The sequence below is a fragment of the Rattus norvegicus genome, chromosome 5 (genome assembly GCF_021556685.1).
Source record: "Rattus norvegicus strain SHRSP/BbbUtx chromosome 5, alternate assembly SHRSP_T2T, whole genome shotgun sequence".
NCBI lineage: Eukaryota > Metazoa > Chordata > Mammalia > Rodentia > Muridae > Rattus > Rattus norvegicus.
The window spans coordinates 163,747,150-163,774,798 of NC_141538.1; the positions used below are offsets into that span (position 1 = coordinate 163,747,150).

At 40.8% G+C, this 27,649-nt stretch overlaps 1 protein-coding gene and 1 long non-coding RNA gene across 6 annotated transcripts in view; one reads left to right on the forward strand and one right to left on the reverse strand.

The window, feature by feature from the left end:
* LOC148006147 (uncharacterized) overlaps positions 1–18,772 on the forward strand; it is a 42,198-nt gene extending 23,426 nt beyond the window's left edge. For all 4 annotated transcript variants that reach the window (XR_015621318.1, XR_015621320.1, XR_015621319.1 and 1 more), the window contains one exon: positions 4,142–18,772. This is a non-coding gene — a long non-coding RNA (uncharacterized LOC148006147). The remainder of the gene's footprint in view (positions 1–4,141) is intronic.
* The window catches only part of Rex2l4 (reduced expression 2 like 4), a 751,000-nt gene that overhangs the window by 302,087 nt on the left and 421,264 nt on the right, over positions 1–27,649 (reverse strand). The gene's annotated exons all lie outside the window — the stretch shown is intronic.

Here is a 27,649-nt window from a genome sequence, read left to right on the forward strand (position 1 = left end):
AACAATCCTGAGAGTCCACCTCACACCAGCAGAATGGCTAAGACAAATAACACAGGTGACAGCAGATGTAGGTGAGGATGTGGAAAAAGAGGAACTGTCTCCATTGTTGTTTGGATTGCAAACGAATACAAACATTCTGGAAATCAATCTGGAGGTTCCTCAGAAAATTGGACATTCCACTACCTGAGGACCCAGATATAGCTCTCCTGGTCAAATACCCAAATGATGCTCCATCATACAACAAAGACACATGCTCCACTATGTTCATATTAGCCTTATTTATCATAGCCAGAAGCTGGAAAGAACCCAGATGCCCATCAACAGAGGAATGGATTCAAAAAATGTGGTACAATGCAGTACTACTCAGCTATCAAAAACAATGAATTCATGAAATTCATAGGCAAATGGAATGAACTAGAAAATATCATCCTGAGTGAGGTAACTCAACCACATGAAAACACACTTGGTATGCACTCATTGATAAGTGGATATTCGTCAAAAAGCTCATATTACCCAAGATACAATCCACAGACCACAGGAATCTCAAGAAGGATGACCAAAATGCAGATGCTCCCACTCCTTCTTAAAAGAGGAAAAAATATCCATAGGAGGAGATATGGAAGCAAAGTTTAGAGTAGCGGCTCAAGGAACGGCCATTCAGAGCCTGCCCCACTTGTGGCCCACATATATACAGCCATCAAAACTAGATCAGATTGATGAAGCTACAAAATGCATGCTGACAGGGACCGGATATAGATCTCTCCTAAGAGACACATGCAGAACATGTCCAATGCAGAGGTCAATGCTAGCAGTAAACCACGGAACTGAGAACAGGACCCCTTTGGGGGGAATTAGAGCAAGTATTGAAAGAGTTGAAGGAGTTTGCAATCCCATAAAAATTACAATGCCAACCAACCAGAGCTTTCAGGGACTAAACCACTATTGAAAGACAATATCTGAACTGACTCAAGGCTCCAACTGCATATGTAGCATAGAACAGTCTTGTTGGGGCACCAGTGGAAGGAGAAGCCCTTGGTCCTGCAAAGGTTGGACCCCCAGTGCAGGGAAACATGGGGAGGGCAGTAAGGGGAATGTATGTGGGGAATACCTGTATGGGGGAGGGGGAGAGGAGGGGGTGAGGGCTTATGGAGAGGAAACCAGGAAGGTGAATAACATTTGAAATATATGTAAACAAATATATCTAATAAGAAATTAAAGAAAGAAAGAAATTAACATTTGGAAATATACGGCACTCCTCCATACCTTTTTAGGAAATTTACTTTTACCCATGTACAGCATCTATTTATGCCAAAAGAACAAATTGGAGCCTATAGCTTGGAATGTCACTTTGATGTAGAGTAGTCTGGCCTCAAATGAAGAGGAAGACACCTGCCCCAGTTCTCCTAATAAGATAATGCCAATATAAATAACTTGACTATTTTTTCTCTACAGAGTCTTGCAATATAATCATACTTTATATCTCAAGAATATAATTTATATTCTAGAAAACATTATTTCACTGTCGATTTACACAGCACTAACATTGTAAGAACTAGAAACATCCATAAAATGTATTTTATCTGTACAGGGCAAAAGGAACTTGTTGTCCAAGATAAGCGCTAGGGAAATACGTTATGTAACAGCATAGGGTTTTCTCTTCAATGCGAGAGAAGTGCACTCCTTTCTGATCAGAAGTCAGGGAATGGATGTAGTAAGTAGTTTGGCAACCTGTATTATATGTAGTGCAGGCTACATCTGAAATTGCCCATCTATTAAGTTTGTCCCATACTCTTCCTTCCTACGGTATTGTTTCTGAGTCAATAGAATCTAGCCTTAGAGAGATGTGACTTGCACTGTCAGCATGGTATCTTCTACTCTAGGCTTAGTCCTCTTCTAGAACCTTTAGTATTAGAATCCAACATAGAAATTCCCGAATTTACTCAAGCTCAGGACTTACAAATCCCACCAATCTCCAACCTGATATATTTCCCCTCCTAAAAATCCTACCCCCACAAAAAAACCCTATAGAAAGCCTGATTCCCGCTCAGTTTTCTTCTGCTTCTGACTTGAGCAGAAACAGCCTCCCTCTAGAATTCTTCTCGTATGTGTAGTTAGTTGTTCCATGGGGCTTTGAGGTATATGTTGACCTCTGACTGCCACTGGACCTTTATGTGAGAGCTGTTAACACTAGGCACTGAGACATTTTTTCCCCTGAGCACTGAAAGAAGTTCATTGAGGATATCCCACAATACACATCCCACCAGTGCTGAATTACTTACAGAGTGATAGTGAACAAGATTTCTTTTGGTTTTGTTTCATGAGTTGTTACTCTGCCAGACCTAGTGTTTGCAGAGACCCCCACACTTATACCACCCAACCAGTAAAAATCAATCTTTTATTCTGACTAATAAACACAGAGTTAAACACAATCTTTCTTCCCTTTGAAATTAAGCTTTATGATATCTTATGTACAATGGCTCACAACGAATATACATTATCACCACCCAAAAAATGTTTCACTGCAAACAGCAGAAAAACAGACCAGGAATTTGAAATTAGAATATGGGAGACCCATATAGTACTGACTGCACATAAAGTATTCATGATGCTGTTCATAGTGTTCATCATTGTCAGTAAAGGAAGACTCTGACATCCAGAACCATGATCGATTTGACAAAAACAATAGGGAAGAAAATTCCCAGTCTATGCTACTACAAATATGGTTTGCCTCACTATCAGAGTCACTGATTTTGAATGGCTTGTGGTTATCAAGGACCCAAGGAAACGAAAGATGAGGGAAATGAGCAGAATGTAGTTGACAGTGTGCATATTACCTTTCCAAATGGAATGGACTTCATGATTCAGAAAAACACCAAGAATGAGAACACTTAAGGCAATGAAGCAGAGAGGAACACAGGCAAGAGACATTCTCAAGGGATCTCCGTAAGCCAGAGAGGACACAGGTTTATGGAGGCAGGAGTTATGCTCTATGTTGGCAGACCAGTACTCTGGACCCTTCACATACTAATCCACATTTGGTGGAAAACAGAAAGTATCATTATTGCAGCTTCCACACTTCTAATCTACATGACACTTCATGAACACACATGGTAGAAACTTTGCAACATGCACAAACTTTGCAGTTAAGGGTGTAACTGAAGAGCATTGTTGTATACCAACAATCCTAATTAAAAATGCTCATCATCTTCACTGATTAAATTCTAAGAAATATATATTTTTAAATTTTGTTTATCTAGGTGTGGATGTTGCTAGGTTATTGTTTTTGGTAGAAACACACATTTCTTAGTACATTCTAGATAATTGAATAGAGTAGGCCTCCTACTCAATGACCATTCTACTGCCTCAGGAAGACCAGTAAGTAGCTCACTGCTCTCATAGTAGAAGAGTGAAGATCAATGGTCTCTTTGAAAAGTTTTGCCAGCACTGCATTCCCAACATACCAAGCAGACAGTCACAGAAAGTGGAACATTTTGTGTCAAGACATTTGGACAAACAGAAATGTGATTTTGCAATGAACATGAACTAGTTGGGGAGAGGCAGAGCATGGTTCAGACAGAGAGATTGGAAGCAGGAATGGACAGGATCAGTTCTCAGTGGTGAGCCCAAAGTAAAGCACATAATCAGGCCACCCATAGAGAGAAATCCATGAAATCCTGCCATCCCAGAAAGAGAATCTATGCCAGCTTCCTCTGAAGAACGTGAAAGCTGCGATTCCTGGCACTATCAGAAAACACTTCCAAGAAGTGTCTTGATTTCTTTAGAAACACAAATTAATGAAGACATGGATTTCTGTTTCATATGCATATAATTTTAGTCAAAGACAGGCTGTAGGCTAGCCTGTCAGGACCTCAAGGGTCAATGGAAAAAGGTATCTGACAGTTTCTTATGATACTGTTGCTTGTATTAGAAGCTGTGATGTGGGGTTGGGGATTTAGCTCAGTGGTAGAGCTCTTGCCTAGGAAGCACAAGGCCCTGGGTTCGGTCCCCAGCTCCGAAAAAAAAAGAACAAAAAAAAAAAAAAAAGAAGCTGTGATGTGTAGCAGTAAATATCAGTAAGGGTAAGGTTATTCTGACCTTCCTGTGCTTAGGGAGTTTAACTATTTCCTTTCCCCTTTCATAGGTACCATTGGCAACTGATAGAGAGTGAAGAATCTGAGATATAAGGAAAGCCCAGCAGCCTATGCCCTCGCATTCCCAAAACAACAGGTGAAACTTACTCTGGATGTAGGGCTCAATTCCAATTTTTTGATTTTAAAAGACAGCTGCTAATAAAAAGTATACATTTATTATTATTATGAAGATAGATAAATAGATAGACAGACAGACCGACAGTCATTACTCAAATTTACATTTGAATACTTCATCCTCATGAGTCAGTAACCTGAGAATATATCCAAGGGCAGAATATGGTCCCCTAAACTGTCGTCTTTTGTCAACATATTTTTCACAACAGTAATGTTAACATGCTCAACATAAGAGAATATAATAAATGTTAAATACCTTATCTGACACAGATGTAATGAAGTAGATTAATCAGTAATCAACTGCTTATCTCACAAGATATTGTGAATGCTATAGATATATTATTTGATGTTTCATGCTTCTTCACGTTCCCATCAGTTACGTTTTGGCACTGTATCCTGAAATAGTAACTTCTAAGTGAATTATCTAGACATGGTAGATGCTATAACTGCAATGAAATTAACTAAAATAGAAATATTTATGGTGTGTGTGTGTGTGTGTGTGTGTGTGTGTGTGTGTGTGTGTGTGTGTGTGTTATTACACGGTTTTAGGCCATGAAAAATATGTGCAGATTGTAATAGAATGTTGTGTAGTCTAAACTATACATTTTTTTATGTGATGATCAAGGTCAGTTTGCTACCTTTGCATCCTACAGACATTTCACATTGAACATTTTAACAGACGGTCAAAATATGTTAGGCATTACAAGAATAAAATAATGTATTCCTTCTGATTGTAAACATACTATCATGCAAAGATGGCAGAAACCAAAACAATTTGAATAATAAACCTATTTGCAAATAAGTATTATATACTGCTATCTTTTTTAGTCAAATGTGGTAGTTTGTAATTAGGACTAAAGAGGTCCTTCATTCACAGAACCACAAACAGATACCAGAGAATTAACTAAATTAATTCTAAGCTAAAGTTAGTTGATGCTGAGCCTGATGCCCTCAGTGCGGTAGCTCCAATACTCATATGACTCCTAAAATATTTTCTCTTATATTTACACTTGGACTATAGCCTATGCATTTTCATACTCCAGCACATACATGAATATTTTTAAACCCACATAAGAGCAAATGACATCACTTGAATCTAATACTTTGTAGGTCTCATCTCTAGAACTCACATGATATAGGCAGTTGATAGACAACAATAAGTGTTTCTCTCACTAACACATACACAGTGTGGTACAGGTGCATACACAAACAGTTCAAACTTTTGAATTAACCAATTTACTACATACACACACACACACACACACATAATGTTTTGCCTGCAGGTATGGATAAATGGAGAATAGGGCGTGCTTCCTTGCAGACTAAAATTCAGTTGGATGATGAGAGAAAGTGGTCCTCTGGAAATTCATGGACTCTGTCAACTCAGGCTGCTTCTCCAGTATTTGGATTTAAGAGTAAATTTGGGTGAGAGAGTTATCTGGTTAGGAGACACTATATGTTAGTTCTGATTTTTGGCCGAAAACTAACTGAACCATTTTGGGCCATATTTAAAGCAATAATTTACTAAATATAAAATGCTGATCAAGAGCTGGACATTGTTCACTAAATTTTCCCAGAATTTGCAATATGGACAGGCCCAGTTACATAATCCAGGAGCTCATATACAAAATTCAATTAGATCACCATATTTTCCTATTGGGATTACTTATTTCCACAGAACTACAATTTCCAACATTCCAGAAAGTTACAAAATTAACAGTTTAATTTAGGAAATTGCATATACAACCTCTCCACCTTGATTTGAGGAGGAAGAACAAATGCCGACTGAGTGCTTTGAGATGAGCTCAGGCAAGTTCAGAAGTATCCACATGGATGGCCTAGAGTTACTGCCTAAAATGAGGAGGAGCAATCAGCTTAACAGTAGAGCTGGTATGGGGGTCCTCCATGGACCCCAGGCACCCAGATGTGGTCACCTGTGAGGTGTCTTTTAGTTCTAGTCATTCCCTATACTCAAGGGTAGGCTCTGAATAAATTCACTCTGCAAGGCTGCATCTGCACAGAGCATTTGGAGCAAGTGTTTGTGTCAAAACCTCCTTGGCAGCATACAAAATTTACAGAACCCTAGTTTCTCTTACTATCCTCTATAAGTTCTGCCTCAGCGTTTAAAATTTAGGGGTAAGATACTTTTGTAATTAGTTTGATGGAGATTGTAAAAGGTATCTCATGTGTTCGGTAGCGCTCCAATATTAAATGAGATGTACAAGAGTACAACTGATATGTCAAGGATTTACAAATTCTTATGTATTAATGAAACCAAGTAGAATGTAGCAGATGGAGGACTGCCTCTAAAACACTACACAGATAAGTAGTATGCTAACCAGGCGTGGTAGAGATTAGAGCCTAGGCCTTGGGGGCTTTCATTGAGGACAAGATGTATTAACAATAAAATAGACCTCGGTTGCAGAGATTAATCACACATATGTTTACAGAATCTGGTTGAAGATAGGACATGCTAGGCACAGTGGACAAAACAAACCAGAGAATGATAAAAAGATAAAAGATTAGAGCATATTGACAGAGATGCTGGAAAAAACAGATTGAATGCCATCATGATGAGAAGTTTGAGCTTGAACAGCTGACTTGAATTATCAGGTGGGATGATGTGCTGTTTTAGGGCAATGGTATTAGTAAGAAGTGAGTCTGATAACATCTGTATGATGTAAATCTTTCATCTGCATAAGTATCTAGATTTGCAGTCTCCAGTCCATATTTAATTTGTTCAAACCATAGCATGGGACCTGAACCAAAAAGGACCTTAAAGGTGACAGTTTACGTTGAATGCAAAAATGTATTCTGTTATGACTACTCTGATAATTAGCCAGAGTTGAATGCATATGGTCACTAAAGAGATTTTTTGGAATTCTTCTTTTGTTTGTGAGTGGTGTGATTTTTCTCTGCAAAAGCATATTGATTCTAGGACATCTCTATCTTCAGCCTTTTACAAAAGGAAACCTTTACAAAAAATGTTTCTAAGAAAAGCTGCGGTGACTCAGGTCACCTTGAGTCTAGTGTGTTTGCTCCCCTGGGCAATGACCTTGCATTTCCTCTTGAATCAATGCAAAATCTTGAATTAAAGGCCCTACCACAAAAGAGTTGGTACACATTGAGGTTTATTCAGTTACATTATTTATCTTGGTATTGCTCTATACATTTTGTTTTCTGTAAGCATCACTACTCCAATCTCTTACTTGTTTATATTCCCAATGCTTCCCAGCCATGAAGAATTTCACTCCTTTGCTCAACTGCTTTCATATTTGTTTCTGTTTAGACCAACATCTCCTGTAGCTCAGGCTTTACTCATGCTCTAAGACTTGCTGTCTTAGTTAGGGTTTTACTGCTCTGAACAGAGAGATGACCAAGGCAACTCTTATAAGGACAACATTTAATTGGGTATAGCTTACAAGTTCAGAGGTTCAGTTTATTATCATCAAGGTGGTAGCATGGCACCATGCAGGAAGCCTCTGAAAACCCAGGTCTGTAAAACTTTCTAGAGGTTTCTCTAACCCCCACCTCCTGCAGCTCCATGTTTCCATTCATTTTTCTGGCCCTCTGGAATTACTCTTGCCTCCCACACATAAAAGATTCTGCTCCTCTTTTTCCTACACCTCCTCTTTCCAAAATAGTTCTCACCCTCCCTTGGTCTCCATTGATTACTTAGTCATGACAGAAATGAAAACAATAGCTCAATTTATTCCAATAAGTTTTGAGATTACACTGAAATCATTTTAGTCTTTTCTATCCTCCCTACTATTAAGTCTTATACCCTGGGATAAAAGCCAAGCTGCCTAATTAACAAATCAAAGCAATCTTGGGTTCTAGATTGTCCTAACATCCATGCCTCCCTACCTCATAGAGGGTATTGCTGTCATTCCCATTCCCATAGTTCAGGGTTTGAATAAACCTTCTCACAGCAGTCCTTCATCATGTACTGTAACCATGGATACCTCATCTTTTTATTGCCCATTTTACACCTGGCCTCTTGGTTCGGTTGTCCCTCCTCCCTCGGTGTGACTCAAACCAAGGAAGTGAAAGATCTGTATGACAAGAACTTTAAGCCTCTGAAGAAAGAAATTGAAGATCTCAGAGGATAGAAAGAACTCCCATGCTCATGGATTGACAGGATTAACATAGTAAAAATGGCCATTTTGCCAAAAGCAATCTACAGATTCAATGCAATCCCCATGAAAATTCTAACTCAATACACCAAAGAGATAGAAAGAGCAATTTGCAAGTTCATGTGGAAAAACAAAAAATGCAGGAGAGTAAAAACTATCCTCAAAATAAAAGAACTTCAGGGGAAATCATCAACCCTGACCTCAAGCAGAATTACAGAGTGATAGTGATAAAAACTGTGTGGTATTGGTACAGAGACAGGCAAGTAGATCAATGGAATAGAATTGAAGACCCAGAAATGAACCTACACACCTATGGTCATTCGATCTTTAACAAAGGAGCTAAAACTATCCAGTGGAAACAAGATGGCATTTTGAACAGATGTTGCTTGTTTAACTGGAGATCATCATGTAGAAGAATGCAAATTGACCCATTCTTATCGCTCTGTACAAAGCTGAAGTACAAGTGGATCAAGAACTTCCACATAAAATCAGATACCCTCAACATAATAGAAGAAAGACAGGGGAAGAGCTTCGAACATATGGGCACAGGGGAAAATGGCCCAAACAAAACACCAATGGGTTATACTCTAAAATCAAGAATGGACAAATGGGACCTCAGAAAAATGCAAAGCTCCTGTATGGCAAAGGACACTGTCAACAGGACAAAACAGGGACCAGCAGATTGGGAAAATGTGGGGAGCGAGTGTGGCAGCAGTCCCAAATGGCGCCGGGGACTGCAGCTAAATCTCATGACTAGCACCTGACTTCCTCACACACCCGAAATTACTCACGTCCATTGTGAGAGCTGCACAGGCACACCATGACACAAGATAAGACCGCATGACGTGGACCTATGAATTGAGATTATGTAGACTGGATTGATGAGGCAGAGTTGAGGGAGGATATAAGGGAGTATGTTCGGGGGCTGGAGAGGAGGAGAAAAAAGAAAGATTCCTGCTTGCATGCTGTAAGGTTCCTGAATAAACTGCTTTGAGAAGAACGCTGTGTCATCGCTCTTTTCTGTGGGTCGGAAACAGAAGCGACAAGTGGGGGCCCGTACGGGGACCCTCCTCCTTCGTTCAGAACTCATTGCTGTCAGGGTGGCTAGCCGGTAAGTTCCCAGGTAAGTGGGATGAGAAAAGTTCTCTGAATGAGACTATAAGGTTCCCGGTTTTGGGACAAGTCGCACCAAGCACAATGGGGAACTCAACATCAGCTCAGATAGTTCGCCAAGCCCTCAAGGATTTGTTAAAAGTGAAAGGAATCGGGCTAAAGAAAGAAACAGTAGAGAATTTTTTAAAAGCAGTGGACCAGGTTGCTCCGTGGTTTCCAGTGACAGGACATCTTACAATGACCAGTTGGGAGAAATTAGGGAAAGATTTGAGGTTTGTCGAGGAGCAGGGGGTTTTACCAAAAGGAGTGCTGCCAGCGTGGAAATTAGTGAAAAATTGCATAGGAGATGAGGAAAGGTGTGGCGTGGAGCTCCAAAAGGGAAATGAGGCACTAAATCAGGTTAGGAAGGAACGTTCTCAAAAATCAGAGATGAAGGAAATTCTAACGAGGGGGAAATGTCGGAAGATGATCTGGAAAGCATCGCCGACAGCTTGGAGAAAGCGAAACTAAACCATCGGCTCTGAGGCTGCCTCATCCACCTCCGTATGCTCTGGGTGGGGCAGAAGGACATATTTTACACCCAGAAACCTGGAGAGATCTGCGAGCCCAATGATTCCCTGTATTTCAGGATGTGCTGGGCAATCGCACACATGAGCCGCTGGACTGGAAGATCGTCCAAAGACTGGCTGAGGGAGTACGTGCATACGGAGTTAGCGCTGCTTATGTAGTCATGCAGCTAAAATCCTTACACTGCTTTTGCATGACTCCTAGCAATTGGCAAAATCTGGCTGGCGCCTGTCTGACACCAGGCCATTACTTGCACTGGAAGGCATATTATATTGAATTTGCCGCTGAGCATGCAGCGCTCAATGCTTGTAATGGGCAGCCTGCTTGGGATCAAGATATGTTGTTAGGACAAGGGAGATTGATAGCGGCACAAATCAATTATCACCTTCAAGTGTATGAACAAATCAATACCCTAGGGACCAGGGCATGGAAATCCCTTCAAAATAGAGGACAGGTGAGTGGGAATTTGACTAAGGTTCTCCAAGGGCCCACAGAGCCTTTTGCAGATTTTGTGCCAAGGATAATGGAAGCCGGAGGCCGTGTTTTTGGAGATCCTGATACTGCCATGCCCCTGTTGAAACAACTTATCTTTGAGCAGTGTACTAAAGAGTGTAGGCAAGCTATTAATCCTTATAAGAATAAAGGATTGGAGGTGTGGATGAAGCTCTGCAGGGACTTAGGGGGGCCTTTGACTAATGCAGGGCTGGCTGCTGCCATCATGCAGATGTCCCAAGGAGGGAATGGCCAAAAGAATGATAACTGCTTTAAATGTGGCCAGCCTGGTCACATGAAGCACCAATGCCCACAGCTGAGTGGGTCCGAAAAGCAGCAACCTCAGCGGCCTAGGATGCCTGGACTGTGCCCAAAATGCAGAAAGGGTAATCACTGGGCCAATGAGTGCCGTTCAGTAAAGGACATTCACAGGCAGCCACTTAATCCCGGTGCCCAGCCAAAAATTTGAGGAGGGGTCCCCAACCCCAGGGCCCGCAAATATATGGAGCAGTATCGGAGCGATGGCCCAACCTGAATCCTCTGATGCAGTGGGGCCGCCCTGTTGGGAGCAACTAAAGATGGCACTGACTTCTAGTGGTCGTTTGTGGTATACAATCATTAAGCCGTGTCTTTAGCTTTCTTCTGGCATTTTACAAGGCCAAAGATGATAAGCATTTTAATAAGATATCTCTACATCACCAATCCCCAGAGGACAAGTTTACAGCCACTGTCTGTTTTGTACTTAATGCGAGTGCCTTTGTTCCCCGGTGTCCCCGGAATCAACAATGAGGTGTTCCTGCAATAAAGGCTGTTAAAGAAGAATCCAACGGTGTCGCGTCTTCCTTGCTGGTCAAGGTGGGCGCTTCAACTGGTGGCCAAAGTACGGGGACCCGAGAAAATTATCTTTTCTCGTTTGGATTCAGAACTTTTTCAGCCTCAGGATGGTCGACATCGGTAAGTTCCCAGAAGGGGCAATTAGCTTCCGGAATTGGGACAATAAAGTTACTGGAATTGGGACGATAAAGTTCCCGGAATTGGGACGATAAAGTTCCCAGAATTGGGACGATAAAGTTCCCAGAATTGGGACGATAAGCCTCCCAGAATTGGGACGATAAGGCTCCTGGAATTGGAACGATAAAGCTCCTGGATAAGGGATTATAAAATTTCCCTAATAGGACAATAAGGTTCTCTGGAGTAAGCAGAGACGATGAAAGCCTTGGTTTAGAGGCAAAGGGGTTTGTGGAACACGGCAATGTTGTCTTTCCCATTTGATCCTTTGTGGGTTGGACTAGCACTTTTGCCTTATACTCTTTTTGTGTTGTTGTGTTGCTACTGTCTGAATTACCACCGTCTAGGGCACGAATGCATTTGCTGGGAAGAGCCCACTAATGATGAGCCACAAGATCGTGTGTAAATAAACACACCAGCTCGCCCTGCTCGTAAATCGATCGTAAATCGATCATAAATAAGGTCGTAAAAGCATGGGAAACTCACACTCCACCCCGCTCCTGTCAGCTCTTCAGGAGCTTCTTGGTCAGCGTAAGCTTAAAATTGAAAAGAAAATCCTGTTGCGTTTTCTTGATGAATGTAACCGTTGTGCTCCATGGTTTATAGTGTCAGGTTCGCTCACTTTAAGAGCATGGGACAAGTTAGGAAAAGATCTGGATAGGGAAACAACAGAGGGCAAGCTTAAACCAGGGACAAAGCCGCTTTGGCGTATGGTTCGTGCCTGCTTAGAAGATAAACGATGTGAAGAAGCTGTTCGGACAGGTCAGAAAATCCTTACAGAGCAATAAGAGAACATGTCAGAAGGAGGGAAAGTTTTGAAGGAAGGAAAGAAAAGAAAAGGAGGAAGAGAGGTAAAAGAAAAGACAGAAAAAAATCAAAGAGAGGATAGACAAAGGCGGGAATAATAATCAGGACCTAGAGACAAAGAAAATATATCCCTCATTAAAGGCATTGACCTTGGGAATGTCTAGTGACTCAGAGCTTAGTGATAATGACTTAGTTGACCTTGAGGAAGAAGCCGCTTGGTATGAGAAAGAGATTTATCATCCTGACTGGCCACGTGCCAACGCTATGCAGAAAAAAGCCAAAGAATTAGATAAGAAAGCAATTATACCAACGGCACCACCTGCATCTCCATATAACTTTCAATGTAAAAGGACAGTGAAGCCTGCAGGAGGTACTTCTTTTTGCCCAGAAGTATGGAAAGAGTTAGGATTGAGTTTTCCAGTTTTTCTGGATGTAAACGGGCAGCAACATCATGAACCTGTTGACTTTAAGACAATAAAGCAATTAGCAGAGTCAGTCAAAACCTATGGAGTCAAGGCAGCTTTTGTTATCGCTCAAATTGAGGCTCTTGGCAGATACTGTCTCACCCCTGGAGATTGGGGGAGTTTAGCTAGAGTTTGCCTCTCTCCGAGTACGGAGCAAGTGTAGTGAAAGGAAATTTAATTTTATGGACCCCGCTCTAGTGGCAGTGTGTTGGTTGATAGCCAACGTTAATTTTTTGAAGCATAGTGTTTTATCTGTGCTTGTGCTCCCAGCCCACACAGTAGGGGGGAGTGAAAATAGCTGCAGAGCTGCTGCAGTGAGCATAGAGACTTCTCAGTCTCACCCAATTTTTCTGGCTCTTCAGGAAATGTTTGAAAGAAAAAGGCTTAGGATAAAAAAGAAGCACTATAGAGAGATTTCTTAGTGAGTGCAATTGCCATTGCACCTTGGGCTCGCTGTCTCTGGGAATCTCACAGCGAGACAGCTGGGATAAGCTGGGAAGGATTTAAATTTTGCTTGGGAGCAAGGAATCTTAAAGGCAGAGTTTCAGCCGGTATGGCACTTAGCTGCCTCTTAGAAGATCAGAAGTGCTGTCAGCAGGCTATAAAAAAGGGACAGGCTGCATTAGAAATGCTACAGGAGGAATGATCTGAAAAGGCTGAGAGTGAGGTGGGGGAGGACTCTAAGGAAAACAAGAACAAGAAAGGAATTTCTGCCAGTTGAAGGCCTGACCTTCAACTTTTGCTCACAGAAAGAGAGTGCTCATTAAAAGAAGCTCTTTAAGGGAGCCTACCTTATCTGCTGGCCCTATTCCAAGAGAGGAGTCAGTCTCCAGCATTAAGTTACTTTTCTCCTTAGTCATCATTAACATGGAGAGTGCCTTTGATTCTATCCCCAAAGCAGCCAGTTCCTGCCCCTATGGTCAAAATGCCCCAGGTTGGGGGGCAGAGAAGCCCCTCGGACTACAAAACTGCCAACAGCCAAAGGTGAAAGTTAAAACAGAGAGCATTCCAGGAAACTGGTCGGCCCAAGCCTAACCAGATGTGTTTCAAATGAAGATGCTTCATCAACTCTGACCAACTTTTACTCTGACAGGACGAGATAAAAATAATGAGGACCTGAAGATCTGACCCTTCTCCTGATTTAGTAGCTCTGTTCCAAGAACCAGGGGCCATAAAACCTTTTGGCGTCTCCTTATCTCCTGGAGCCATAAAACAGGGACATATTGGGGTAAGATGGGCTAGAAAAGGCTTTGATGATTTGGGCTAGCATGAGTAAAACTTATAATAAAAAAGAGACAAGGTAATGGTAAAGTGTTTTTGTGTATGCGTTCTTTTAGAGTTATGTTTTAGTCTTTGGACCCTGATTAGAGATAGTTTACACCCTAGACATGAGAGAGAATAGGTTTTGGAAAAACAGTCCTCCCAGACTCTCCACAGATGCTTTGGAGAAAGAGAAAAACTTTCAGAGCTCTCCTGGGAACAGAAGAAAGGCAGGAGACGTCCTGCCTCTCTGCTGGCTCCTATTGGAGAAAATGTTTATTTCTGGTTCTGGGTTCCATAGGCAGGATATCTGGGTCCCCTCAGTGGGACACCATCTAGTTTTTCCCCTCTATGTCTATTGTCTGTCCTTGGTGCACCAAGCTGTCCATGTCTGTCAGTTTATGTCTGTGGTTTTTGTTTCTCGTTTAAATGTTTTATGTTTCATGTTCAAAAGAAAAAATGGTAAAAACTTTATCTGCCGATCGTTCACACCTTGATTTGGTCTTAACTCGTTTCTAAAAAGGGAACAAATGAATAAAAAGCAGTCTCAATCGGCCTTTGGAGCCCTGTACCTTCGGCAAGGAGCCTAGGTCAGCTGGAGAAGCTGCCCAGGGGCAGAGCATCTGCAGGAGCTGATCTTAAAGGCGCCAACAGCTCCTCAGCTTCTTGGTACAGGAGCTGATGGCTACTTCTCTTAGAAAAATCCCTGACTTGTTATTAGACTTAGCAGGTGACAAGGTGCTTCTTTTAAAATCACAGCTAGAAAAGCAAAAATGGTGCTTAATCTAAATATTAAAGACATGTGTAACCACTTCAATTTTGTTTCTGACTGGTTTTAAATGTATAAATATGCTCTACATGCCTTGGTCATAGATTATTGGCCTTTAAGTTATTGGATATGGTTAAAAAATTATAACATCTATAACAAGAAGTTGACATAAAACTGGTAATTTGGATGGAGTCATTCTAGACAATATGTGACATGAGCCAACCTAGATAACAGGTCTAAATTGAGATAATATTTTTATAGAACTCTTATCCTAGAAGCCAGGCACCCCCCAAATTACAGAATGTAAAATCGTATTGGAAGTTTTTTAAAAGATTTCATGATTCTTTTAATTTAATTTCTGATTCTGCTTATGTAGTTAACGCTGTGCGCTCACTTGAAATTACAGGGCCAATTAGGTCGACTAGTACTGTATGACAAATTCTTTTAGAATTACAAAAATTGATTTGGGCCAGAAAAAATAAGTTTTTCACACAACATATTCGAGCTCATACTAATTTGCCTGGTCCCATGGCCAGTAATAACGCCCTGGTGGATGCTAGTACTTGTAGAGAATTTATTTTTCATGCAGTTCCACTTGATCTCGCTAGAGAATTTCATCAAAAGTTTCATGTTCCTGCTTTCACTCTTCAACAAAAATTTAAAATCTCTAGAGCTGCAGCTCGTGATGTGGTATTAAGTTGCCAGAATTGTGTTCAGTTTCACCACCCTCCTCAGGTAGGAATTAACCCTTGTGGTCTGATTCCACTAAAACTTTGGCAGATGGATGTCATGCACATATCTCAATTTGGAAATTTAAAATATGCGCATTTTCTGTTGATACCTGTTCTGGTATTATACATGCCACTCTGATGACTGGTGAAAAGGCTCGTAATGCCATTAGTCATTGCTTAGAGGCCTGGGCAGCCTGGGGAAAACCTGATAGTCTCAAGACAGACAACAGGCCTGCCTACACTGCAAAGTCCTTTCAGGCATTTTGCCAAACAATGCAGGTCAAACATACTACAGGATTGCCATACAATCCCCAAGGTCAAGGAATTGTGGAAAGAGCACATCATACTTTAAAAGAGCTCTTACAAAAACAAAAAGGGGGAATTGCCTATGGCAGAACACCAAGAGAACAGTTGTCTTTAGCTCTTTTTACTCTAAATATTTTAATTTTGGATGCGCATGGCCGCTCTGCTGCGGATCGCCATGCTGCTACTAAACCTATGACTTAGGCAGATGTAAAGTGGAAGGATGTCTTAACTGGTGAATGGTGTGGCCCAGATCCCGTAATTTCGAGATCCAGGGGAGCTGTTTGTGTTTTTCCACAGAATCAAGATAATCCAATCTGGGTGCCTGAACGTTTGACTCGCAAACTGCCTTCTGCTCTTCATGAAGATGAGACTACTAACGCTACTATTACTACTGGGAATGGTAATCCAGGTTGATTCACTCATGCTGTGGGCTATTGCCAGATCCTGGCCAGTACTTATGCCAGTTCATAGCAATTCTACTGTCTTGCCAACCTTTTTCTCCACATCCTGTTTGCGTGATGTTCCTTGTATAGTGCCTAAAGGAGAATCGCCACAACAGTATACTGCCACTAATCTTTCTTTATTACATACATTATGTTTCACTCTTAAAAATTCCTCCCAGCCTTGTATATGGCTGCGAAGGACCACATTGGCTAATTGGTTAGATCCTGTTAGCAATAGTGGTATGGGCACTGGAAACATCCTGGCTGCTTTGAGTCAAATTACCCAAGGAGCCTCTTCAGGCAGTGGAGACACATCAATCAATAAGTCTGCTAAGTTGAACATTACAACTTTGATTATGATGCATAATTGTAGTTTTCCATCACCCCCGGGGCAAGGCATTCACACACTGGATGACTCTACCTGTCGTAGAGTCCTACCTACTTGCCCCCCATATCAAGCCTTTCCACCTAAATTTACCCCATGTTAGAGTCCATTCCATAGAGCAAAACAATTCCTACCAGGATTTGAATTTTCCCCTCCTCTTGGCAATGTACAGTATAATCGGAAAAAAAAAAAAAAAGACTGGCAGGCGTAATTTTTGGCCTTGGTATCAGTGGGTATTATCAAATGAACAGGGAGCATACACATCTCTAATTCCTTTTGCTCGATTATTAGGTGAAGAATTTACATTGTATAATATTTCAGCCGCTAGAGCAAATCACAAAACCAGATTAGTAAAAATAAAGATTAATGGCCTTTTAGCAAATGATACTGCCGTTGGTGCTTCAGTATGTGTTAGACCACCTTTCTTCTTTCTGATAAGCACTAATGTAAGCAATAATGCTTTAAATTGTAATACCTCTGATGTAGTCTGTTATTTAGCTGAATGCTGGGATGGCACCAATGATACTGCAGTGATGGTCAAGATTCCTTCTTTTGTGTCTATCCCTGTGGAAGCAAATCCAGATAACTTTCCCATACTTCTTTTAGTAAGAACCAAAGGGATTTTGGTATTACGGCAGCTATAATTTCAGCCATTGTACTATCAGCCGCTGCAGCAACAACAGCCGAGATTCCTATGACTAATCAAGTACAGACGGCTGAGACTATCAATCAGATTGTGGAAAGAACTGCAGTGGCATTAGTGATACAAGAAAAATTTAATGCCCACTTGACATCTGGCTTTCTATTAGCTAACCAACGAATGGATTTGATTCAAGAACAAATTGAGGCATTATATCATATGACACAGCTGTCCTGTGTTTCCTCCCTTAGACGTTTATGTATTATTCCTTTGCAACATAACCTTTCTCAGTATTCTCAACAGAGCAAAGAAATCTCGAATTATCTGAAAGGAAACTGGTCCATGAAAGTGGAGCAATTATCGAGACAATTGCTGATGCAGATTGCTGTCCTTAACAACACTAGAATGGAACCCATCACGTTTGGAGATTTCACCACGTGGATAACCAATGCTTTCTCCTTTTTCAAAGAATGGGCTGGCATGTTTGCCTGGGGGGCCATTGTCCTCTTGGGTTGTGGAATATGTCTATGGCTCTTTTGCTGTTTACAACGAGAGCATGCCAGACACCAAGCAATTGTTTACCAGGCTATGGCTGCCATTGAAAGTGGTGCTTCTCCCAACATATGGCCGGCCTATTTGAAAAATAAAGAGTTCGCCATAGATCGTATTTTGTCACTGTCATGTGAAGTCATTGTATCCAGAGACGGGCAACTTTCCGCGGGCTCAGACCAACCTAAGGCAGGAGCCCGGTGGCAATAGGGTTTTTCCAACGATGGGCAAGGCCGAGTTTTGGAGAGGAATGACCTAAGACAGAAGCAATGACATGTATTGATGTGACACCCAGATCTAGACCAGTCATAGAAAGAGGTGGCTACGCCCCGTTTGAACATTTGGGCTGGTCAAATGCCCCTCTGCCCAGTTTCTCCCCCAAATTAAACACACACGTATAGCCCAGAACGGTGTGTTGTAACATAAGTCATCTCTAGCCATTGGGGTGCAGTCTTAACTGCAAGAGTGGCTCGCCATGGCCGAGCTGGGCACTCTGTGAGGCATGTGTGATCTCTCTCAGACCACTACCTTCATCTAATGGTTTCATTTTTTTTATAATACAATAAAGGAGGAGTTGTTGGGAGCAACTAAAGATGACACTGACATCTAGTGGTCGTTTGTGGTATACAACCATTAAGCCGTGTCTTTAGCTTTCTTCTGGCATTTTACAAGGCCAAAGATGATAAGCATGTTAATAAGATATCTCCACTCCACCAATCCCCAGAGGACAAGTTTACAGCCACTGTCTGTTTTGTACTTAAGGCGAGTGCCTTTGTTCCCCGGTGTCCCGGGAATCAACAATGAGGTGTTCCTGCAATAAAGGCTGTTAAAGAAGAATCCAACGGTGTCAAGTCTTCCTTGCTGGTCGAGGTGGGCGCTTCACTGCCCCGGAGAGCAACAAAAGGAAGCGCAGGACTCAAACTCAGTTCCACCACCAGACTCGTATTGACCCCTCAAATGGGAACTCAGGTGGTGGATACAGATTTTTAAAGGCCCCTTACCTGCTGACACCGTAGGTTTGATTTTAGGAAGTAGTTCTGTTACCATGCAAGGATTAATAGTTCATTCGGGAGTGATTGATCCAGATTTTACCGGACAAGTTAAGATAATGGTGTCGTCCCCTCGAGGCATTGTTGCAATCTCTCCTGGGAATAGGATAGCTCAATTGCTCCTTTTACCTAGCTGTCACTCTAAGTTTCCTGCTAAAGATTTAGAATGGGGAAGCAAGGGTTTTGGCTCCACTGGGGTCTCTAACATTTTTTGCTCATTGGACCTTGAGACCCAGGCACTATTATGGCTACCTATTGAAGGAAAGTCCATATCTGGCCTCCTTAATACAGACGCTGACTGTAGCATCATCAGCATCAAGGATTGACCCACTGGATGGCCAAGACAACAGTCAGAGCAAACTTTACGAGGATTAGGATATGCTCAAATGCTGGAAATGAGCTCTCGCTCCTTGCACTGGAAGGATGAGGAGGGACATTCTGGCCAGTTTCAGCCATATGTATTGGCTGTCCCAGTGTCTTTGTGGGGCCGGGATTTAATGAGGGAGATGGGTTTTATTTTAACTAATGAAGGAAGCTATAGCTCCCAGACCCAGAATATCATGAGAAAGATGGGCTATGTCCCTGGAAGAGGGCGAGGCCGCTCATTACAGGGAAGGGCCTCCCCGGTGACAGCACACAAAAAGACTGATCGTGGTAGACTGGGTTTTTCCTAGAGGACACTGTGGAAGCACTACTTATTACATGAAAAACTGAGGTACCGGTGTGGGTTCCACAGTGGCCACTACCGTCAGAAAAATTGAAAGCTGCCCAGGAACTGGTGCAGGAACAGCTGGACTTGGGCCATTTACGACCCTCTACGTCTCCCTAGAATACCCCTATATTTGGTATAAAGAAAAAAATCAGGAAAAATGGAGACTTTTACATGATTTGAGAGAAATAAATAGACAAATAGTTCTGATGGGACCAGTACAGAGAGGGCTTCCATTGCCTTCTGCCTTACCCAGAATTTGGCCTTTAATAGCTTTAGATATTAAAGATTGTTTTTTCTCTATTCATTTACATCAGAATGATATGGTTAGGTTTGCCTTTACTGTCCCTTCTCAAAATCATGAGATGAGCCTGATAAAAGATTTGAATGGACAGTTCTGCCACAGGGTATGGCAAATAGTCCTAGTATGTGTCAATTATATGTTGACATGGCCTTAAAAGGGGTTAGACAGAGATTTCCTAAGGTAAAATGTTATCATTACATGGATGACATCCTTATTGCAGCTCCAAGAGAGGAGTTGCTTGATGAGGCATATGGCTGGTTACACAGCTACAGGAAAGGAACTTAGTTGTGGCCCCGGAAAAGGTACAAAAGGACTTAGTAGTAAACTATTTAGGGACAAAAATAACTGCAGATTCAGTGACCCCACAAAACATCCACATTCGTACTGATAAGTTATGTACCTTAAATGATTTTCAAAAATTATTAGGAGACATTCAGTGGGTTCGACCTTATTTGTCTTTAACCAATAAACAATTGCAAAATGACCTTTTGCCAGACGATACTGACTTGAATTCTCCCAGATATCTTACTGACATTGCCAGAGCGGCTTTGAATTTAGTGGAGCAGGGTATTCAAGTTGCTGCCTTGAAACGCCGAGATGAGTCACAGCCTATTGTGCTGTGTATCTTGCCAACAGAAGCACAGCCAATAGGGGTCTTATGGCAGGGAGCTCCCTTGCTCTGGATACATCCAAAGATATCCCCAGCCAAAACACTTGTTCATTATCCCACTTCAGTGGCTCACTTAGCCTTGCTTGGCATTCAGCAATGTATACAGTACTTTGGCATCCCACCAAAGGATTTGATAGTTCCCATAATGTAAAGCAGCTGGAAGTGTTGTCAGCCTCAATAGATGATTGGGCTATTTTGTGGTACAGTTTTCAGGGCAACTTTGATAATCACTTTCCCAAAGATCCAATCCTACAAGTGCTTACAGCACATCCTGTGATTTTTCCTCATATTACTTCAAAATATCCTTTATCGAATGCTCCACTCATCTTTACAGATGGCTCCAAGACAGGGCAGGGAGCATATTTGGTGGCAGGGTCCTCACCAGTTATCATACAATTTCCCCCTGCATCACCCCAAGTTATTGAGTTACAAATTGTGATTAAGGTGTTTGAATTATTTCCAGGTCCTTTTAATTTGATTTCTGATAGCCAATATGTTAATATGTTACTCTGTTTGGAAGTGGTGGGCAAAGTTAATTTAAAATCTACCATTGGAAATTTAATTGTTCCCTTATGTGATTTAATTTTAAAGAGATCCTCACCCTTTTTTGTATAACACATTGGTGCTCATACCGGATTGCCTGGACCCTTGGCTGAGGTATGATATTGTAGATAAAGCCTCTAGGGCATGCATGACCTTCTTCATTGCTTCACCTGTTACATTGGCCCAAGATTTTCATTCACATTTTCATGTTAACTCCAAGACCTTGTCCTCCTGATTTAAAAGTTCTCGTGCAGAGGCGAGAGATATTGTAAAAATGTGCCAAAAATGTGCCCTGTTATTGCCTCAGATTGGGGTTGGTGTCAATCCACGTGGCTTGCGCCCTCTATACCTATGGCAAATGGATGTTACCTACTTTCTAGAATTTGGAAAGTTAAAATATCTTCATGTTTCCATCAATACAGTTTCTGGAGTTGTTTCTCCCTCTCTACATACAGGAGAGAAGGCACATCATGTGATTGCACATTGCTTTGAAGCTTGGGGTGCCTGGGGGCAGCCTAAAGAATTGAAAACTGATAATGGGCCGGCCTATACTTCTGTTTCTTTTGTGTCCTTTTGTAAAATGATGGGTATTCGATTGACTCATGGATTGCCCTATGACCCTCAGGGGCAGGGCATTATTGAATGAGCCCATCGCACCCTAAAGGAATACTTAATTAAACAAAAGGGTGGAATTGCCACCGCTGGCTCCACCCCTAGGGAAAGATTAGCCATTGCCCTTTTTACTTTGAATTTTTTGAATGAGGACAATCATGGGTGGGTTGCAGCTGAGCTTCATGGCAACCCTGATGCTTCTTCAAAAGGCATGGTCATGTGGAAGGACGTCCTAACTGGTACTTGGCAGGGCCCTGATCCAGTGTTGGTTTGGGCGAGAGGGTCTGTTTGTGTGTTTCCCCAGGATCATTAGCAGCCGCTGTGGGTCCCGGAGAGGCTGACCAGAGCGGTACAAGATGAACGGAGGGAGGATACTTTGGATGTTCCTAGTGTTGCCGATGCTTTCTGTGGTGATGGCTGAAGACCTACACTGGGGGCTTTTATCCTATCCGTGTTTCCCAAGCCCCTGCCGCTGATGCATTTGGCACAAGTGTTCCCACGACTTTTTTCCTCTAATGCTTCACTAAAGCTACCCTTCCTACCCTGGGATGGTGATATAGAGCCTATAAATGATTTGATGCGGCTTTTCCAACTGAGTGGACATGTCCTTAGTGGGAGGACTGGCCAATTGGATCGCCGCCGCTGCCTCATGGCTGAAGGAATGGGCTGGACTTGCTGGGTTTACCCTATGCCTGATTCTTATTAGTGTCCTGGCCTTTTGGTGCATGTGCCGTATACAGTTTCGTCAGAGCAGAACTCAAGCCTTAATGATACATACAGGCTTTTGCAGTGGTGGAGACGGGACAGTCTCCTCAAGTGTGGCTTGGCATGCTTGACAAGTAGTCAATGACGGGTAAGACTCCCTGGGCGTGTCACCAACCTAAGACAGGGATCAAACCTAAGCTGTTTGTCTCCTGATGATGGGTAAGGGGCATTGCTATAGGGGGCAACCTAAGATAGGCATTCTCTCTGCCAAAAACATAAAGAAGGGGGAGATGTGGGGAGCAGGTGTGGCGGCAGTCCTGAGATGGCCCCCCGGGACTGCAGCTAAGTCTCATGACTAGCACCTGATTTCCTCACATACCCGAAATTAGCCACGTCTATTGTGAGAGCTGGGCAGGCGCACCATGATGCAAGATCAGGCCATGTGACATGGACCTATGTACTGAGATTACGCAGACTGGACTGATGAGGCAGAGTTGAGGGAGGATATAAGGGAGTGTGTTTGGGGGCTGAGGGAGGAGGGGAAAAAAGAAAAGAAAGATTCCTGCTTGCATGCTGTAAGGATCCTGAATAAACTGCTTTGAGGAGAGCGCTGTGTCATTGCTCTTTTCTGCCGGTCGGAAACAGAAGCGACAGGAAAAGGTCTTTTCCAATTCTACATCTGATAGATAGCTAATATCTAATACGTAAAAAGAAGTCAAGAATTTTGACTCCAAAGAAACAAATAACCCTATTAAAAATGGGGTGCACATCTAAACAAGGAATTCTCAACTGAGGAATACTGAATGGCTGTGGAGCACTGAGGAAATGTTCAACATCCTTACTCATTAGGAAAATGAAAGTCAAAACAACCAGATATTCCACCTCACACCTGTCAGAATGGCTAAGGTCAAAAACTCAGGTGATAGAAGATGCTCACGAGGATGTGGAGAAAGAGGAAAACTCATCCATTGTTGGTGGCATTGGAAGATAGTACAACCAATGGGGAAATCATTCTGGCAGTCTCTCAGAAAATTGGAGATAGAATTACCTGAGGATCCAGCTATACCACTCCAGGCTATACAGCCAAAAGATGTTCCAAAATATAACAAGGACACATGCTCCACTAAGTTCAAAGCAGCCTTATTATAATAACCATAAGGTGGAAAGAACACAGATGTTCTTCATCAGAGGAATGACTACAGAAAATGTGGTACATTTACAGAATGCAATGTGCATATATGCTTATAGAATGAAGACAATCATATTGTTTTGGGGTAGACAGTCAGATGAGTTTTCACAGTGCACAATTTGAAATTTTACCATGGCACAAGAAATCTGCAGGTTTGGGATAATGATTTCTAAGTCATCAAGCAGTGCCGCCTAGATCCATTTAACTGAAACTGAATCTTCAGAAACTGTCCCGTTGGTTGCAATTTTCAGATTGTAAAGGGCTGTCACCAAAACCTAACTTTCAATTGCATGGTAGGTGTACATTCAAGTTCCATGATGCTCCAACTGACAGGAATCATCCATGATAATTTTAAAGCAGGGGCCTGTGTGTACTAAAAATTCTACTAAAAATGCCATGTTTCCACAAACAGCAATATTGAAAACAACTCAATATTATCTCTCAGTAATTTCTCACAAGTTCAACAATTCCATTACTTTTATAAAATAGCGGAAAAGTATGTTATATATGTTCACTGTACCATATTACTTTTTCTAAGATCCTAATTTTCTGAGCTTTCCAGAATTTTGTATGAATATTCTAATATACTGCTTTCTCTTGAAGTAAAGACATTTTTGTCTTTTATCAGTACTCCCAAATGTATTTGCAGGATGTTTGGAATATCTAAACTATCTGTGAGAATGTTCTTCCTCTAATGTTGATAGGCTATCTCATAGGTTTGTGTTATTTGTATATGAATAAACACACACATGAAATTAAGATGAAGATAATGCATTGACAATGAGTTGAATATTTCTTTAGGATTTCTACTGTCAGATGTGCAAAATATTAGAAATGACTTATGAAAGGGAAATCTAATCATTACTTGCAGTAGAGTGGAGTATTAGGGCACAACAGCACAGGGCACCATAATGATCTACACTATGTGCTAATGGGTAGCATTGCTCTGAGTGTTACTGGAATTTGGCTCAATCAAGGGGTATTGAGGAGTTTGGAGACATGCAATTACACAGCACAATATGTATGTCTCTACCTGAAAATGATGCATCCATATTTTCATTATTGTTTGGTACTTTTTATCATATTTCCATGAATTCAAGAAAGAGATCAGGCTCACTTTTGAGGCTCCAACATGCTCTCTATTTTGTCTGTTTCAAGGCTTATAAAATTAACCTAGTAGTACTATCACAGTAAGACTAGTATTAAATATTAAGTTCATGTTACAAGTTTGCAGAAAATACTATTGGCTTTTACATATGTTTCATGAGAGACATTTCCTTAGGAGACATGATATATATTTATCTAAGAATCCTAAGTAGAAATTGCAAACCACCAAGTCAATCTATGGGCTTTATTGGATTTAATTTCAGTATAATGGGAAAGGAGTTGTTCACCAAAGCACAAACGACTCATAGTTGTTATCCTGAAACATGAAACCAGCATTTGATAGGGATTGTGAATATTGGATACTCCAAGTACACTGCATATCTGTAGGCATCTCTATAGAATGAAGAACATCCAATTTTGGTGGCTCAATGTATCCAATCCTATTTTAAATATAATTTGTCTGAATTTCTTCATGTGAATTAAATATATAGAATGCTCTGAGTATATTAGTTTAAAATGTGTTTTACATACCTTAATGAGTTTTCCTATATAACGATTTATTTCACTTTCAAGGAAATTATCCAAAAAATACTATATTCTTCTGGCTTCCCCACTTTATCTTTATCCTGCAATATTTGAGGGCAAACAAGTGAAAGTTTTAATGACAACTTTCCTACATTGTCACAATTTCAGAGTACATCCCAGCAGAAATATTTGAAGTTATCTACGATTTGAATAAGGCATGAAGGTTTTCACAAGTTTTCTGTACTCATAATAATTCCGAAGTGTACAACCTCAAGTGTTGTAAAGAATAGATCCTATATAAAACACATGCCACACTTTTTTTCTCCGGTGGAAACACTTTCCTCACTATAAACATTCAGAAGGTTTTTTTAACCTAAAATGATGTCAAAGATATTTCTGTAGACACTGCATTTGTGAGGTTTCTCTTCTATATGTAATGCCTGTGGCATCCTAAGAGATAGGACAAAAGTGAAAAATTTGTACCACATCACTGAATTTGAAGAATTTGCCACCAGCTCTACATAAGAAATTTTGTGTGCAACTGGGATTGTATAGCACCTTTTAAAGTCCTCTATCATGAAATGTTTCCCAGCAACCTCATGGCACCACACAATGGATTTTTAAACCCAGTTCTTTATAATCCAATGATCCCTTCTGAACACTACTGGCAGGAGGAATATACAGCATGTATGCATAATCTCAGGCGAATGTTCCCAACATACATTGTAGAACAAAAGACCTTAACTCTAATAAAACATACTTCCTAAAATAGTCATAGATTTCCTTGTGTTTATATCTCTCTGAGTATGCATGATAAGCTCATCTTAAAAGCAGCGAACATGTACAGAATGTACCATGTACATTTGATGTCTGCATGTAGTAATGTACCTTTATGAAGTATGCATTAATATCTAACAGTATCCCAGTATCATATCAAAGACGGTCAAATTAAGATGAGCAAAAATATGGTTTCAATTCTACAATGTCCACTTTGTTCAAATAGGGACACTAGTTCAATCCTGTGCAAAGCTGTGTCTCACATGACTGCATTGTAACATATCTATTTCACATTATAAGGCCTATAAAAGATTATAACCTTTCTATAACAAACCGGTAGTATATAAAATGCAGAATGACTAAATATCAGAGTTTTATCTTTAAACAGAAAAGGACTGCATAGTCAGGTTATAACAGTAAACAATTAAAAAGATATATAAAATCAAATACATAAGGAAATTATTTTATGAAAATATATTCCTAACCAAGAAATAGAAAAACCACTAGTAGAGAGCATTAAATTACTTAATGTTATATAGAAGTGGGGAAAATAATACACATAATACAATTTCATAAATTTCATAATACCTTTCACAACAGAATACTTAGGTCTCTATGTGGAAATAAATGGAATGTGTGGCAATGCATTTTTTTCTTTCTTTCTTTTTTTTTTTTTGAACAGGGGATTGAACACAAGGCCTTGCGTTTGCTAGGCAAGTGCTAAATCCCCAACCCCATGGCAATGCATTTTGATGAAGTAGAATCATTTTCTTAGACCAAATCTTGTTTTTAATTGAGGGAGAATTGTGCTAACACTTCATAAATATGGGATATATAATTCTTCATGTGATTGTATTAATAGGAAATTTCAATCTTGTATTTTTAACATTATTCTCTTCTTTGGAATATGACTTCATTTATATATAAGAATAGTAGCCTACATAGATAAGTATTACATTTAATTCTTCCTTTGTTTTTTAAAAACTATAACATACATGTTACATCTTATGTCTATTACAAATGGGAACAGAAATATACACCTGCAGAATGAAAACAAATAACTGAGAAGTAAAGGCACTTGCTGTGACTTCAGTTTCAAGCATTTGGTACTGAACCCCAGGATCTACAGGCATAATGGATCATTCAGTATACATAAAAACATGCAGATGAATGATTATGTACTGAAAAAAATATAAAGAAAAAGAAAACATCAACACAACCCTACAGTTCTTTCCCTATGTAACACATCATTTCAGGGAAGAGGAAATAAAGTAGATGAACCATTCTTCCTTTTAAGAAGAGAAGAGAACAAAATTGGGAAAAAATATTTCCAAGCAAATAGTCCCAAGAAACAAGCTGGAGTAGCTATTCTAATGTTGGATACAATTGACTTTCAATCAAAAGTCATCAAAAAAGGTAAGGAGGGACAACACTTCATACTCATCAAAGGAAAAATCTAAGAGGATGAACTCTAAATTCTGATCATCTATGTCCCAAATGCAAGGGCACCCTCATTTGTAAAAG